The 14,152-nt window shown below is 43.2% G+C and overlaps 1 protein-coding gene across 12 annotated transcripts in view; it reads right to left on the bottom strand.

The window, feature by feature from the left end:
• The window catches only part of LOC147032166 (uncharacterized), a 59,577-nt gene that overhangs the window by 4,667 nt on the left and 40,758 nt on the right, over positions 1 to 14,152 (bottom strand). The gene's annotated exons all lie outside the window — the stretch shown is intronic.

The raw sequence follows: 14,152 nt of genomic DNA, 5'->3' as shown, positions 1-14,152 counted from the left end.
GTTCCAGACTCCCTGGTTTTATTTTATTTTTTCTTCGCTATGACGGTGATGTTAACACTTCGATTTCTAGTGCGGTTATAATATAATATAATTAATACGCTGCCGCTCAACGATTTAAATCGTAACCGCACTAGAAATCGAAGTGTCAACATCACCGTCATACCGAAGAAAAAAAAAACAAAAAAAAAACGGAGTCTGGAACACTGATGCTAACCATTACCTTGACGTGTTTCGACTTATGAGTAACTTACAAGTAACGTGTGTGGACGTGTGTCAACGATCGCGTAACGTGCCTACAACTCGTTACTCATAGGTTAGAGATAACTTTTAGGTATGCTAAACATTACCTCGACGCGTTTTGACTTATGATTAACTTGCAAGTAACGTGTGTCAACCATCACATAGCGTGCCGACAACTTATGGCCAGCGTAGCGGAACTTGTGAGTCATACGCTGACATAAGTCGTAAAATTTCAAGCATGGAAAATTTGAGGACAACCGCAAAGTACAACGATGAAAGCCAGCATACTACGACGTATGGCAGTATTTTTCAGCGTGCTCTCAATGTTTCCAAAACTTACCCATAACGTATTCGACGTGTGCTAGCGTTTTAGACAAATTTTTCAAAAATTGGCATAAGCTGGCTAAAACGTCAAGGTGTGACTGTGCCTTAAGATGACCTTTGACTTAAGGTATATAACATGCAATCTGCACTAATAAATGTGTGTGTGTCAGTGTGTCTCCTCCATAACTCCAAAACCATGAAACATAACAGCCTGAAACTTTGCATGCATGTTAAAAAAGCTTCAAGGAAGTGCACGAGTGAAAAATATGTTTGGGTTAATTAAAACACCCGTTTTTAAGATAATTAATGGCCTTGTTTAATTATATTCTTTTTCAGATGCATCTTCAGCCACCTTGCTCTCTGGGGACTGAAGGTATATCCTGGGTAACCTCGCTAGGGTATGAAGCCACCATGTTTTTTGGCCTGCTCACAAATGCCTTGACTTGGAACAGGCCGCAACGATTTTTTAATGATAGTTTTTTTTTTTTCACTTTCCTCACTCATTATTGAATGCCTGTTCATCATAGCTACAAATCGCTGGGTACATTGCAATGCTTATAAATGCCTGGAGACGCCAGCGTTCATGGCTTTATTTAATTTCCACACATGCGATCACCACGAGAATCTCTTAAACTGAGTCAAATTACAAAATTTAAGCTCTAGATTGAACTTTTCAGTAGTTCTGACTCATAAAAAATTGTTAATTTGTCTAATTCGGATATAATTTCAACATTCCGACATAAATATCACTTGTCAACCATGTAATTGGATTGCTTGCTTGAGTGCTTAAGCCGCTTGCTGAGCACCCAACAGTGGACAGCGGTACAATTTGTGTCCTGATCGGAATGTGGAGTTGGCAGTTGCAACAAGGTAGAGGTACACATATATGCAGAACAAGATATGCAACAAGATAGAACAAGATAGAGTATATGGGTATACTGTATTTGGATCTAATTTAGGGACTCCCCGTGAGTGTGTGTATGCCTGCATGCTTGGTTATGGGTGCTGTGGTGGCAAAGTTTAATCCCATATCTTGGGGGTTTTAACTTTTAACCTCAGCAGCATATGAGCGTTCACGTTTGTCTTTGGCCTCGTGACTGTTTCCAAAGCAATTGGTTACTTTATATGACTTGGTGCAGTGCTTTACAAAAGTTAAATGGTTTTTCTATGAGTTTCAAAGCAAAATACATTTAATAACACTCGATTTCTGAGCTGTTCGGAGTATTAATGTGTTTTCTCAATGAGAGCCAAATTTCTTCCACCTATCACACGATGATTGTGTGTGTGTGTGTGTGTGTGTGTGTGTGTGTGTGTGTGTGTGTGTGTGTGTGTGTGTGTGTGTGTGTGTTGTTCATAAAGCATAAAATATTCTCTGTGAACTCCCCTACCCCCACTACACCTCTCTCTCTCTCTCTCTCTCTCTCTCTCTCTCTCTCTCTCTCTCTCTCTCTCTCTCTCTCTCTCTCTCTCTCTCTCTCTCTCTCTCTCTCTCTCTCTCTCTCTCTCTCTCTTTCTTTCTTTGTCCCATCCTCGCTCCGTTCCTTCCACACCTCTCTCTCTTTCTGTGTCCGAATGCATCTGGACGGTGGTTATCTCCACACATATCCGAAAGGCGTTTATCTCTGCAAGTATCCGTACAGTACTTATCTCCGCACGTATCCCAACAGTGGTTATCTTCATTCGTGTCTGGACAGTTATTTCCAGACGTGTCCAGATGGTGATGTCTAGATAGACCCTCCCCTTACACTGCCTTCCCTTGTCCTCCCCTCACGCTGCCTTCCCTTGAGTTCCCCTAATGCTACCTTCCCGTCCGCACCCCCCCCCCACTCACACCTCTTTTCCCTCCCTTCACTCTGCCTTCCCTTCCCCCACCCATCCTTACCCCCCTCCCCCCCAGACCATTGCAAGTAAGTGCTGGAGTGTGGTCTATCTCCAAGTTTATTGTGTACTAAAGTGAGTGCGAAAATAATACAGAGTAACCTTTATGTTGGAAAATAACAGTCCTCTTTTTGGGTGAAAATAATGTGGTCCACTTTTTGGAGCATTTATTAGTGAAAATAACAAGGAGACCTGTTTTTGGGTGGAAATAACATGGTCATCTTTTTGGGGCCTTTATGGATGAAAATAACATGGATTCCTCTTTTTTTGTGGCCTTTGTGAGCAAAAAAAAAAGTCATCTCTTTTGAGCCTTTATGTGGAAAAAAAATAACACTGAGACGTCGTTTTTGTCCCTTTTTGGGCTAAAATATTTTTTGTGCCCAGGAACCCCAAGAAGTCTTAACCTGCTTCTGGTGTGTGTGTGTGTGTGTGTGTGTGTGTGTGTGTGTGTGTGTGTGTGTGTGTGTGTGTGTGTGTGTGTGTGTGTGTGTGTGTGTGTGTGTGCGTGTGTGTGTGTGTGTGTGTGTGTTTTGTTGGTTATCTCCATATGCGGGTTTCAGAAGGTGGAACAGAGTCCTCCCAGGTCTCGAAATATCCACCTCCATTTTGGTAGGGGAAGTGGGTATCACAATTCATGGACCAATCTGTGAAGTTGTGTTGTTCTCAAAGTCTTGTTCCAAGGGCTCTTTTTGGGATTGTCACTGGGCCCCAGAAGGCTTCCATTTTAAGACATTATTGTAAAGACATTATCATAAGACATTATGCCTGGTATTGGCTAATAGTACAGTGAAATTGTCGGATGACCTCCTACAAATTGCAACAAAAGCAAACTCAACAGATTTTGATTCCTGAATATGTCCTCAGTGACAGAAAAAAGTCCTAAGGGATCCTCCGGTGGGGGGGGGGGAGGGGGGAAGTCCTGAAATTATGGGAATCCAATATGGCCGCCACCCGGCTTCGGGGAAAATGAGAAAATTGTAAAGATTGATATTTTAAGATGTAAATATATTTTTTTTCTGCATTCTAATTGTTTCTATTTATGGTAATTATATTGATATACAATAATAATTATAAAAAGTGAAATGTATTGAGGGAAAAATAAAAAATTATAGCTCTTTTTTGTCCAAAAATGTCAATTTTTTGTCCGACAAAAAAAAAAAAAATTACCTGATACTGATTTTGGCTCCTGGACCAAAACAAATAAAAAATGTTGAAGACACAAGATGAAATCAAGTCCATGGCAATACAATATAATTATGTAAATCATTGAAACATGACAAAATTCACAATTCCCCTCGGGGCAATCACATCTGCCTGACGAAGGTTTCGAAATGAAAATGAAAATTCGCATTAAACTCAGAAACTACATCCATTATAAACTTACTATACATGTTGAGAAAAATCAAGCATATTAAAGTTAGAACTCGACAATGTCGTCATCATCCTCATCATTGTCACATGGCGTGTTTGTGCAGCCAGAGGCCCTGCAGTTTCCACAAGCTGGAGTGCACTCAATGTTGTGCTTCTTGCATGTGCATCTCATGATGCTACATTCAGCCTGGCAGTTGCACCTAATGACATGTAACATCTTTTCAGGAGCTGGAGCTATTGATGTCTGAAGTGGCACAAAACCCTCGTCACACTTCTGCCAGCCCCAGTCTGTCGGAAGAAGTTTATCTGCACATCCCTTCCATTCTTGGACTTGCAGATACACGCGCAGGCTGTGATACTTTTCTGCTTCTGATGTTGGTGGTAACGTCTGTGGTTGCACATGAGAGGAGCTCCAAGCCACCTTGTCCCAGTACCGCTGATACCGGAGGGTGTCCAGGGTGTCAGTTGACTTTCCGTTGTAGATTATCACCAATATTTTTTCTCCTGCATCTGCCGCATCACATACGGAAGCTGGATATGTATCAAAAACCTTGGCCTGCTCACGGAATGTGTTGTTTGCTTTGAACTTTTTGAGCGAAGCTCCCTTTCCAATCCCATGAAGACGAGATGTCGTGTCGCACCCAATAACTGCATGTAGAAACAGTATGTGCTTGCATATGTCTGTACCAATCATTTTCTTTGTAGTCTTGATGTTCCAAATGTGAGGCTTCTTCGTGTTCTTCTTTGGTTCGGGACAAAATAAGAGGTCATGGGATTCTAAGCTTGCATGGTATTATAGGAGGACGAGGAGGTCTGTGTCATCACCAACTAACACAGTGTTGGTGACAGTAGCAGACTGCACAGCCTTCAGTACAATCAGGAGATCAGCATCCCCTGAGGCATGGTGTGTCTCACAGTTCTTCTTCTGAAGCTCTTCACTCAACATAAAAATGAATCGCTGTTCATTCTGCCTATTGGCAAGAAACTGTTCCTTCTTCATTGTGAGATGCATGTCAGGTGTAAATGTCACAGTAGTGCCAGCATTCCCTTTAGACCGTCTCTGGTGTGGCATGTCCTTCCTGTTGGTACTCTCATAACCATCAAACACGACTATGGCTTCTTCGTTACATAATCAGTGTACTGGTGGCATATGCCTCTGTATGTAGATCCATGAGACCATGGAATGCGTTGAACAAGTTCCCCGCCATCCAAAACATACTGTTGCCCATCATTGGGGATATCGGCTGGGACATCGGATCCAAGAAGATCCCAGATGGCATCAGCAAAGACTGGCTTGTGTGCTTCTCGGAGCTGAAGAGAGGAATCAGAGGGCTGGTGGATAGCTGCACAGTTCACATTTGAAGGCTGACTCCAGTTCTTCTGCTGTCTGTGCAACAGTGATCAGTCTCTGGAAGAGGAGTTGTGGGTCAACCTGGACTTGCTCTCCATCAATCTTGACAGATGACTTCATGCCGAGGGTGACAACTTATTCTTTCCTCTTAGATGTGTATTCGGCAGGTGTTTTCCCATCCATAGATTTCAATATTTTGGCTCCTACAGCATGTGCTGTATCGACGTTGACGGTGGGTTGTGCATGAACTCCAGTGGCAATGTTCCTCAGACGTGGATCACGACTGAATGGATTCCATTCCTGTAAATACTGAAGAGCTGATAGTGTGTCCTTCCAGTCACGAGATTGTCTTGCCTTGGTCATGTCCTTCTTCTGCTCTCCAGTGTTGTAGTTCACACCTGTGAGCTCCTGCATTGCCTGGTTTATTTCTGCACAGGCAGGCATTGATAGTAGCCATACCAGCCGTTGTTGCTCTGTCATTCCTCGCCCTCGTGTGAGCCCCCTGCTGGTCTTCAAACTTCTCATCAGAACTTGTTCGATGATCAGGTCAGATGAAAGACCTGCCCACAGGCGATCACTTCGTCGAACCACATGGAACCCCTCATCAAAACGTTGTTGGACATTGGGATGTTGAGTTTTGAGGTTGGACATCTGCTGCAGATACACCCTCGCAGATTTGGCATACAGGTTGTGGCACGAGGCTGCCAGGTAAGGCAGCATTTCCTGTATGGCCTGTAGATGTAGTGCCCAGTTCCCAGTGCGCTCTGCCCAGATGTATTTGTGTAGAATGTCTAGCATGTCCATTTACTGAACCCAGAGCGCTGAAGTTCTTGAAGATATCTTTGCAGACTCGGCATGCTTCTGAAGGTGGTTTTTGATTCGTTTCAAGACGTCAGACTTGCATACTTCTTCCACAGACTGTGGTTGGCAGAAGTGTGATGAGGGTTTTGTGCCACTTCAGACATCAATAGCTCCAGCTCCTGAAAAGATGTTACGTGTCATTAGGTGCAACTGCCCGGCTGAATGTAGCACCATGAGATGCACATGCAAGAAGCACAACATTGAGTGCACTCCAGCTTGTGGAAACTGCAGTGGCTCTGGCTGTACAAACACTCCATGTGACAATGATGAGGATGATGACGACATTGTCAAGTTCTAACTTTAATACACTTGATTTTTCTCAACATGTATAGTAAGTTTATAATGGATGTAGTTTCTGAGTTTAATGCGAATTTTCATTTTCATTTCGAAACCTTCGTCAGGTAGATGCGATTGCCCCGATTGGAGTTGTGAATTTTGTCATGTTTCAATGATTTACATAATTATATTGTATTGCCATAGACTTGATTTCATCTTGTGTCTTCAACGTTTCTTTATTTTTGGTCCAGGAGCCAAAATGGGTATCGGGTAAATAATTTTTTTTTTCGGGACAAAAAATTGACATTTTTGGACAAAAAAGCTATAATTTTTTATTTTACCCTCAATACATTTCAGTTTTTTTTTACAATTATTCTTGTATATCAATTTCCTGACCATAACGAGAAACAATTAGAATGCAGAAAAACATATATTTACATATTAAAATATCAATCTTTACAATTTTCTCATTTTCCCCGAAGCCGGGAGGCGGCCATATTGGATTTCCATGATTTCAGGACTTTCCTCCCCGGAGGATCCCTTAGGACTTTTTTTGTCACTGAGGACATTTCCAGGAATCAAAATCTGTTGAGATTGCTTTTGTTGCAATTTGTGGGAGGTTGACCAAATATTTCTGCTAAAATTCCTGTACTATTAATGGCTAGAGTGGTGGGCTTGGGATCCTAGGGTCCTGAGTTCAAATCCTGCTTGGCTATTGAATTAATAGCAGGTGGGGTTGACTCTGCCTGTCATCCTTCTGAGGTCAGCAAAATGAGTACCAGCTTGCTGGTCGACTGTGTTGGAGTGGTGACCCATCGAGGAATGTGCCCAATAGCCCAGGAGACTGCTTAGGCAGCACCAAAGCTCTGCACAGAGTGTGGTCCCAATGGATGGATGGATAAGACATTATTACAACATCATTGCAAAGATTGTTAGTCCGGCAGATATGTGAAATATTCTGGTAGTTTTGTGCCTTTGATGATACAAGCATGAAATTTGGTACACAGTTATAGCATACCCTTAGGAAACATTTTGGATATAGGGACATTCCAGATTACCCCTCGGGTCAAAATGGTGGCCATTTTACAAAATGGCTGCCACAAATAACAAATTCTGCCTACAAGGTCAGCAAAGTCATATGTGCTTGGTGCAAAACACAATGTAGTGAGTATAATATGATTATTATCAACTCGTATGCACATGCTTCATTATCTACTTCATATTTGACTAAAAAATGCATCTACGGTGGTCTATGAGGGACACAGATAACAGTTTACCATCGCAATAATGCATGGCTGGAACAAGAGCTCTTCAATATGATCATGCATGTGAATGTTACCTGAATATTGTTTCTGGAAATATAAATAGATCAAAAATCAAATTTGGTGAAAGGAACTTAGACTCCATGAATATTTCCATTATTAATTACATACTGGTAGCTGGCAATGTCGCGATTAAATGCATAAATTTGCGAAATCGATATTGATGTACTCGCTGTATTAATTTTCATGATTGCATAATAGAAATGTTCAAACTACAATGGTGTGTTCATATTGATTTGGGTTTAACATGGTCTTGTCCAGCGCAAAGAAATAATGTATGGTGGCCTATTGGGGACATCGAGTGACAATCACCCAAGATCGCCATTGTGTATATATGCATCTCCTCTGGGCTGGGGTTCGTAGTTGAAAACATTTTATCGTCATCAAGACGAGGCATGTCGGCAACTGAGGCATGTCGGCAACTACTAAGGTGTGGCTGCAAATGATGGACGTCATCAAGACAGCAGTTGAGATTCTGAACCCTGGTGAGATCCCAGTCCTCACAGTCGATCAGCCACTGTACGCACTCGCCAAACAGATCCAGTGGAGATGGCCAGAAACACATGGAGAAGATCACTTCGTCATCCTATTTGGTGGACTCCACATTGAGATGGCTGCACTGAAAACTCTGGGTGATCTTCTGGATAGCAGTGGGTGGACAGGAGCTCTGGTGCAGGCAGGAGTTGCTACAACTGGTACTGCTGATTCCTTCCTGAAGGCTGCCCATGTTACACACACTCGGCGAGCTCACCAGGTCACAGCCAGTAGCCTCTATCTTCTCCTACAGAAAGCCTTCAGCCAAGGAGCAGATGAGGGACAGGATCTAGAAGACTGGTGTGCTGAACGTGTGCAAGCCAGTCCGCAGTTCCACTTCTGGTGGATCATTCTACAGTTGGAACTCACTGTCCTAATCTACGTCAGATCGGTCCGAGAAGGGAACTTCCTGCTATGCATTGATGCCCTGAGCAAGATTGTCCCCTGGTTCTTCGCCTTGGGTCATACCAACTACGCCAGGTGGATACCAGTTCACCTGCGCGACATGGTGACACTGGCGACCAAACATGCAAGTGTATACACGCAGTTTCTTGCCGGCAACTTCACAGTAAAGAAGACCACTCATGCGTTTTCTGCGATGGCCATCGACCAATCCCACGAGCAGAATAACACATTAATTAAGGGTGACGGAGGAGCTGTAGGCCTGACAGAGAATCCCGCTGCATTACGCCGCTGGATGGTGTCTGGTCCAGAGATGGCCAGAGTGATCGCTGAGTTCCAGGCCACATCAGAGACCAAGAAGGCTGTTCACAAACACCACGAGCAGACCAAGCACACACAGGTAGCCTTTGCTAGAGATGTGCGTTCACTCACTCAAGTCATGGGGGAGATGGGCAACCCATTTTGTGATGACAGAAAGGATCTCCTGGTGCTAGACAGCAGAGACCTGGCAGACCCAGCAGTTATCAATACTGTACGCCAGATCGAGAAGCTGGGAAAAGAACCGCACGACTCCTATGTCCATGAGAGACTTATCAGACAAAGCCCATCACCGACCCAATCAAGAGAAACAACCTCCCTCTCTTCAGCCGACCTCCAGTCAGAGAGAAGTCAAGAGCACAGCTGCAGGTTTCATCTCTGAAGAACGACTGCTCCCTGTTCTCCAGGTTGTTCATTGCGTCCCAGATACGTGATGGAGATCTTGAGTTCTTCGCACATGAGAACCAAGCATGTCCCCCTGCACTGTCATACATGGGCAAGATGAGACTTGGAACAAAGTCTGATCTGGTTGGCTGCTTAGAAGATCTGGTCCCTCCACAGGAGAATGCTGCTGCTGCTGCTAGTCCAGCAGTTGAAGTCATCATCCTTGATGATGCAGCGATCATCAGTATACTGCCACCTGGCACAGCAAAGACCTTCAACGAGTATGCATCAGAAGTATTCTTGTCATACATCACATCTCAGCTGCAGCATACGAGCAGGATGGATATTGTCTGGGATGAATACCTCACAGACAGTTTGAAGGCAGACACTAGGAAGAAGCGAGGCAAAGGCATCAGGAGACGAGTCGAACCATCTAGTTCCATTCCTGGAAACTGGCAGACCTTTCTTCGCACAGATGAGAACAAGATGGAGCTGTTTGACTTCCTAGCCACCAGAGTAGCAACAACAGACACAGACAAACAAGTCATCAGCACCCACCAAAAAGATGTGGTTTGTACGCAGGCCCGAGATGTTGCTGGTCTTGCCCCTTGTAGCCATGAAGAGGCTAACACAAGAATGCTACTCCATGCTGAAGACGCTGTGAGGCAGGGATACAGCAAAGTGTCGATCCGTACAGTCGACACTGACGTCGTGGTCCTTGCGGTGACAGCAGCTGGACATCTGGACATTGATGAGCTCTGGGTTGCTTTTGGCACAGGAAAGAACTTCATGTTCTTGGCAGCTCACGAGATGTCTGTGGCACTGGGACCTAACAAGTGTCGAGGTTTGCCATTATTCCATGCCCTCACTGGATGCGACACCGTTTCAAGCTTCGGAGGCAGGGGGAAGAAAAAAGCATGGGAAACCTGGAAAGCCTGTGATGAGGTCACTGATGTCACTGCAGCATTCTGTGCCTTGGCTGCCACGCCAACTCCTTCAGCCGTAGATGACCACATGGATGCACTGGAGCGTTTTGTTGTTGTGCTCTATGATCGCACCAGTAGCCAGGAACATGTCAATGAGTGTCGCAAGCATCTGTTCATCCAGAATGGCAGATCAATAGGTGCTCTCCCACCAACTCGTGAAGCCCTGAAACAGCACATCAAGAGAGCTACCTACCAAGCCGGCTACTGTTGGGGCCAGATGATGGTGTCCACACCAGAGCTCCCATCGCCCAGTGACTGGGGGTGGGTTCACACCGATAATGGCTGGGACATATACTGGACAACCCTCCCAGAGGCAACTGAGGCATGTCGGCAACTACTAAGGTGTGGCTGCAAAAAGGGATGCAGAGGACAGTGCAAGTGTGTCAAGACTGCACTCCAGTGCACAGCTCTATGTCACTGTGGTGGGGAGTGTACAAGAGAGTAGAACTGGGACAAGAGAGATCACAGATGATTATTATGTCACATGTACACATGTATCCATGCATCATAGTAGACTCTGTTACCTGGATCTAGTCTAGAGGTTCCACTGTATAATTTTGACTCTGTAAGTTGATGTTAGGATCAAACAGAAGCACTTCCTCTGAGTTCAAGAGTGTTAAATGAACAAGTCAATTCCTTGGTGCTTGATAACAGTTTTTTTGAAGAGTTTGTTGTAGAAAACCGTCCAGAAATACACCAAAAAATGACCAAATAAATGGTTTATTCACACTTTGTCACCTTTATTTGCTATTTCTGATTTGCTAGAATCTATATTTAGTTAAATAAAACCACTGGTATGCTTCTTAAATATAGTTGTATCCACATGTATCCTCCTTGTACAACACAAAATCGGCTATTTTGTAAAATGGCCGCCATTTTGGCTCTGGGAAGAATCTGGAATGTCCCTATATCCAAAAATCTTTGTAAGATACTGCCCGAGCAGTGTGCCAAATTTCATGCTTGTATCACTAAAGGCACATTTTTTTCACATATCTGCCGGACTATGTATCTTCTCAGGAAGTTGAATTCATTTGGTGTTAGCTCATGTGTGATGTGGATGTTGAGAATGAGAGAGGTCATTACACTGGCATTTAAAGTGGGTGGGCCTTCAACCAGCATGGAGTCTCTATATTTGTGAGCATTGAAAAGGAAGTTGATACATGTATGTACCGATGAAAGCCACTTCTTGAACGGACTTTTTGAAAAAATGAAATCAGCAAAATGCTTTCGTGCTAGCTGCTATCTCCACATGTTGCTGGCTGCTATCTCCACACACACTTGCGTGGCTTTCAGGGGATGGAACGGAGACCTACTTGGTCTCAAAGTATCCACCTCCATTCTGGTATGGGGGTGGGAGAAGTTCAGGATTCATGGACCAAGCTATGAAGTTGTGTTGTTTTCAAAGTTTTGTTCCGAGGGATCTTTTCAGGATCGTTACTGAGCCAAAGACAGTTACCAACTGCAGTTCGTTTATAGTAATATTCCCAGGGATGGTTTTTAAGATCTCTCTCAGGTTCTTCTTCATCATTCCCATAACTCCAATGATCACTGGTACAATTTTGGTGCTCTTCAGGTTTCACTTCATTCTTTCACTTAATTTTTGAGGTCTTGGCATTTGGATATTTTCTTGATTTCTGCGATATTTAGGCCAAAATCACTGGTACTGATACTTCAATTAATTAGCAATGGCATTTTTCCTTTTTTTATACCTAAGTGCTAAATCCAGTCACAATGCTTTGTTTTCTTTGTCCACGCTTGATGGGATCATCAAGTCATATGTGAGCATTAGTTCCTTGTTCTCAATTATCGCTTGTGGTTCATGTTTCCATGAGTTTTCTGGGACTGGGATATTGAAGTATTTGCAGATGTGCCAGTGGATTACTCTACAAACACTATTATGCCTCCGTGTGTGCAGTTGTTTTGGCATGCATTTTTTTTTACATCCCGATAGAAGGTGGCTCATGTTTTCTGTTTCTACCTTACAGAACCTACACTTGTCCGAATGACTCAGTCCTGCCATTTTCTTGAAGCCATTCATGTTGTGTCCCTGGTCTTGGGCATTCATAATTAATGATTCATTGTCCATCCCAGTTGAGCTGACCTATTCTGAGCCATTCTAATGAGCCTTCTTTTTCTTTGCCCAATTTGTTCAGCTCTCTTTTTTATACATACCTTGCTACTCTTTTATTGTTCTCCGGTGTTGTCGATGTATATCTGTTGATATTTCGCTTTATATTTTTTGTTTGGCCTTTTTGCAATCATTAACCTGTTTTCACCCCTGTCTTTGTTTGTTTGTTTGTTTGTGAACAGTATTACGGAAAAACTCCTGGACGTATTTCGACGAAACTTGGTGGGGGGATTAGGTATGGTCCAAGGATCATGCCATTAGATTTTGGACTTGGTCCAAAGTCCAATATGGCCGCTATGGCGGCCATTTTAAAAAAATTTGAATTTTTGTTTTTGCATTTCTACATGTTTTAAGTGATTTCCACCCCCCCCCCAAAAAAAAAATTGTTAGAGAAAAAAAACAGCAAATTTTGCACCTTTTTTTTTCAAAAAAAGTTCGATTTTATTTTTTTGGCATTCCTACATGCGCGTCAATCTAGTTTCGTTTATTAAATCGTGGTTCAGTAGAGTCTGATCCGTTTTGACCTACAATGAATAGGATATCAAGTTCACTTGAGCGACCCAGCAGTATTGGCGGCAGAGGTTTTGCACTCTACCAAGTGCTCCCCCTCTAGTTGGGGCTGTATTCATTGCCGTTTCAGTTTCATGCTTTACATCTTCCATTTGCACCTGTCTTTGGAAACTTTTTGCTCGCTGGGTTAGGGATACCTTCTCTTGCTTGCTATCTTTGTGTTTGCATACAAATTGGATTCTGTAGTCTGTTCAACTTTTCATGTACTCAGCCAGTCTGACAGATGTCATTCTGTGCACTTGGTTGAGTTCCACCAGGCCACTACTGCCTTCTCGTCTTGTCAGGTACATTCTCGGAATGCACTGATATTTGTAGAACATTTTGTGGATGGTGAGGAGTTTCCTTGTTTTGACATATAGTTTGTTGATTTCCGTTTACTATTCTGCAGCTGGAGGAATCCTAGTATAGCTCGTTGGTTGATGGCTTTGATTTGGTTTCTCGGAGTGAGATATGTTTTCAGGATCAACCTTGTTCTATGCAAATATTATTTGGGAGTGAGATATATTTTCAGGATCAACCTTGTTCTATGCAAATATTATTTGGCAATTGTTTTGCGCATTTGTTTGTGACATTTGGTGGCCCTCTTGTACACCAAGGTATTTGTATGATGCTTCGTTGTCTCGATCCTGTGTTGTTGTATCTTGGTCGATTTTTATGTTGCCTATTTTTGTTGATTAACCCTGTACGAATGTGCACTTGGCACACTTATCTTGGCCAAATTCCATTTGAATGTCATCGGAGTATTTCAGTTGTTCCACCAATTTTTTGTCATTTGCTGCAAAGAGTTTAGATCACCCATGCACAATAGATGTGTCACCTTCTCTGTCTCTTTGGAAGTTCTATTTTTGGATGTTAGGGTATATCCATTTCTTTGCTCATTAATTCACTTAGTAGGTCCAGGACCAGTCAAAACAGGAGGGGTAAATAGCTATCGCTCTTGAAGATTTTGCAGCGTGCGTGCATGAAGGCATGCAACGTAATTTAGAAATTTGGTGGTTGTCGGTCTAGTGGTCCTTGCAATAAATGCAGACAGACAGACAGACATCCAATGAAGCTTATTTAGTACGAGATTAAGCACTATTAGATTGCTGAGATGCGTTTGAACTTTGAAGACCCTTTAAGAGAATGAAGATCCTTAAGACCCCAAGACCCTGAAGACTGCAAAGACCCAGATGACTCAAAAGTTCCCGAGGACTCAACAGTACCA

The sequence above is a fragment of the Eptatretus burgeri genome, chromosome 2 (assembly GCF_056783735.1).
Source record: "Eptatretus burgeri isolate ZD-2024b chromosome 2, Ebu_testis_v1, whole genome shotgun sequence".
In the NCBI taxonomy this organism is placed as follows: Eukaryota; Metazoa; Chordata; class Myxini; order Myxiniformes; family Myxinidae; genus Eptatretus; species Eptatretus burgeri.
This window is presented reverse-complemented; position numbering and strand designations above follow the sequence as displayed.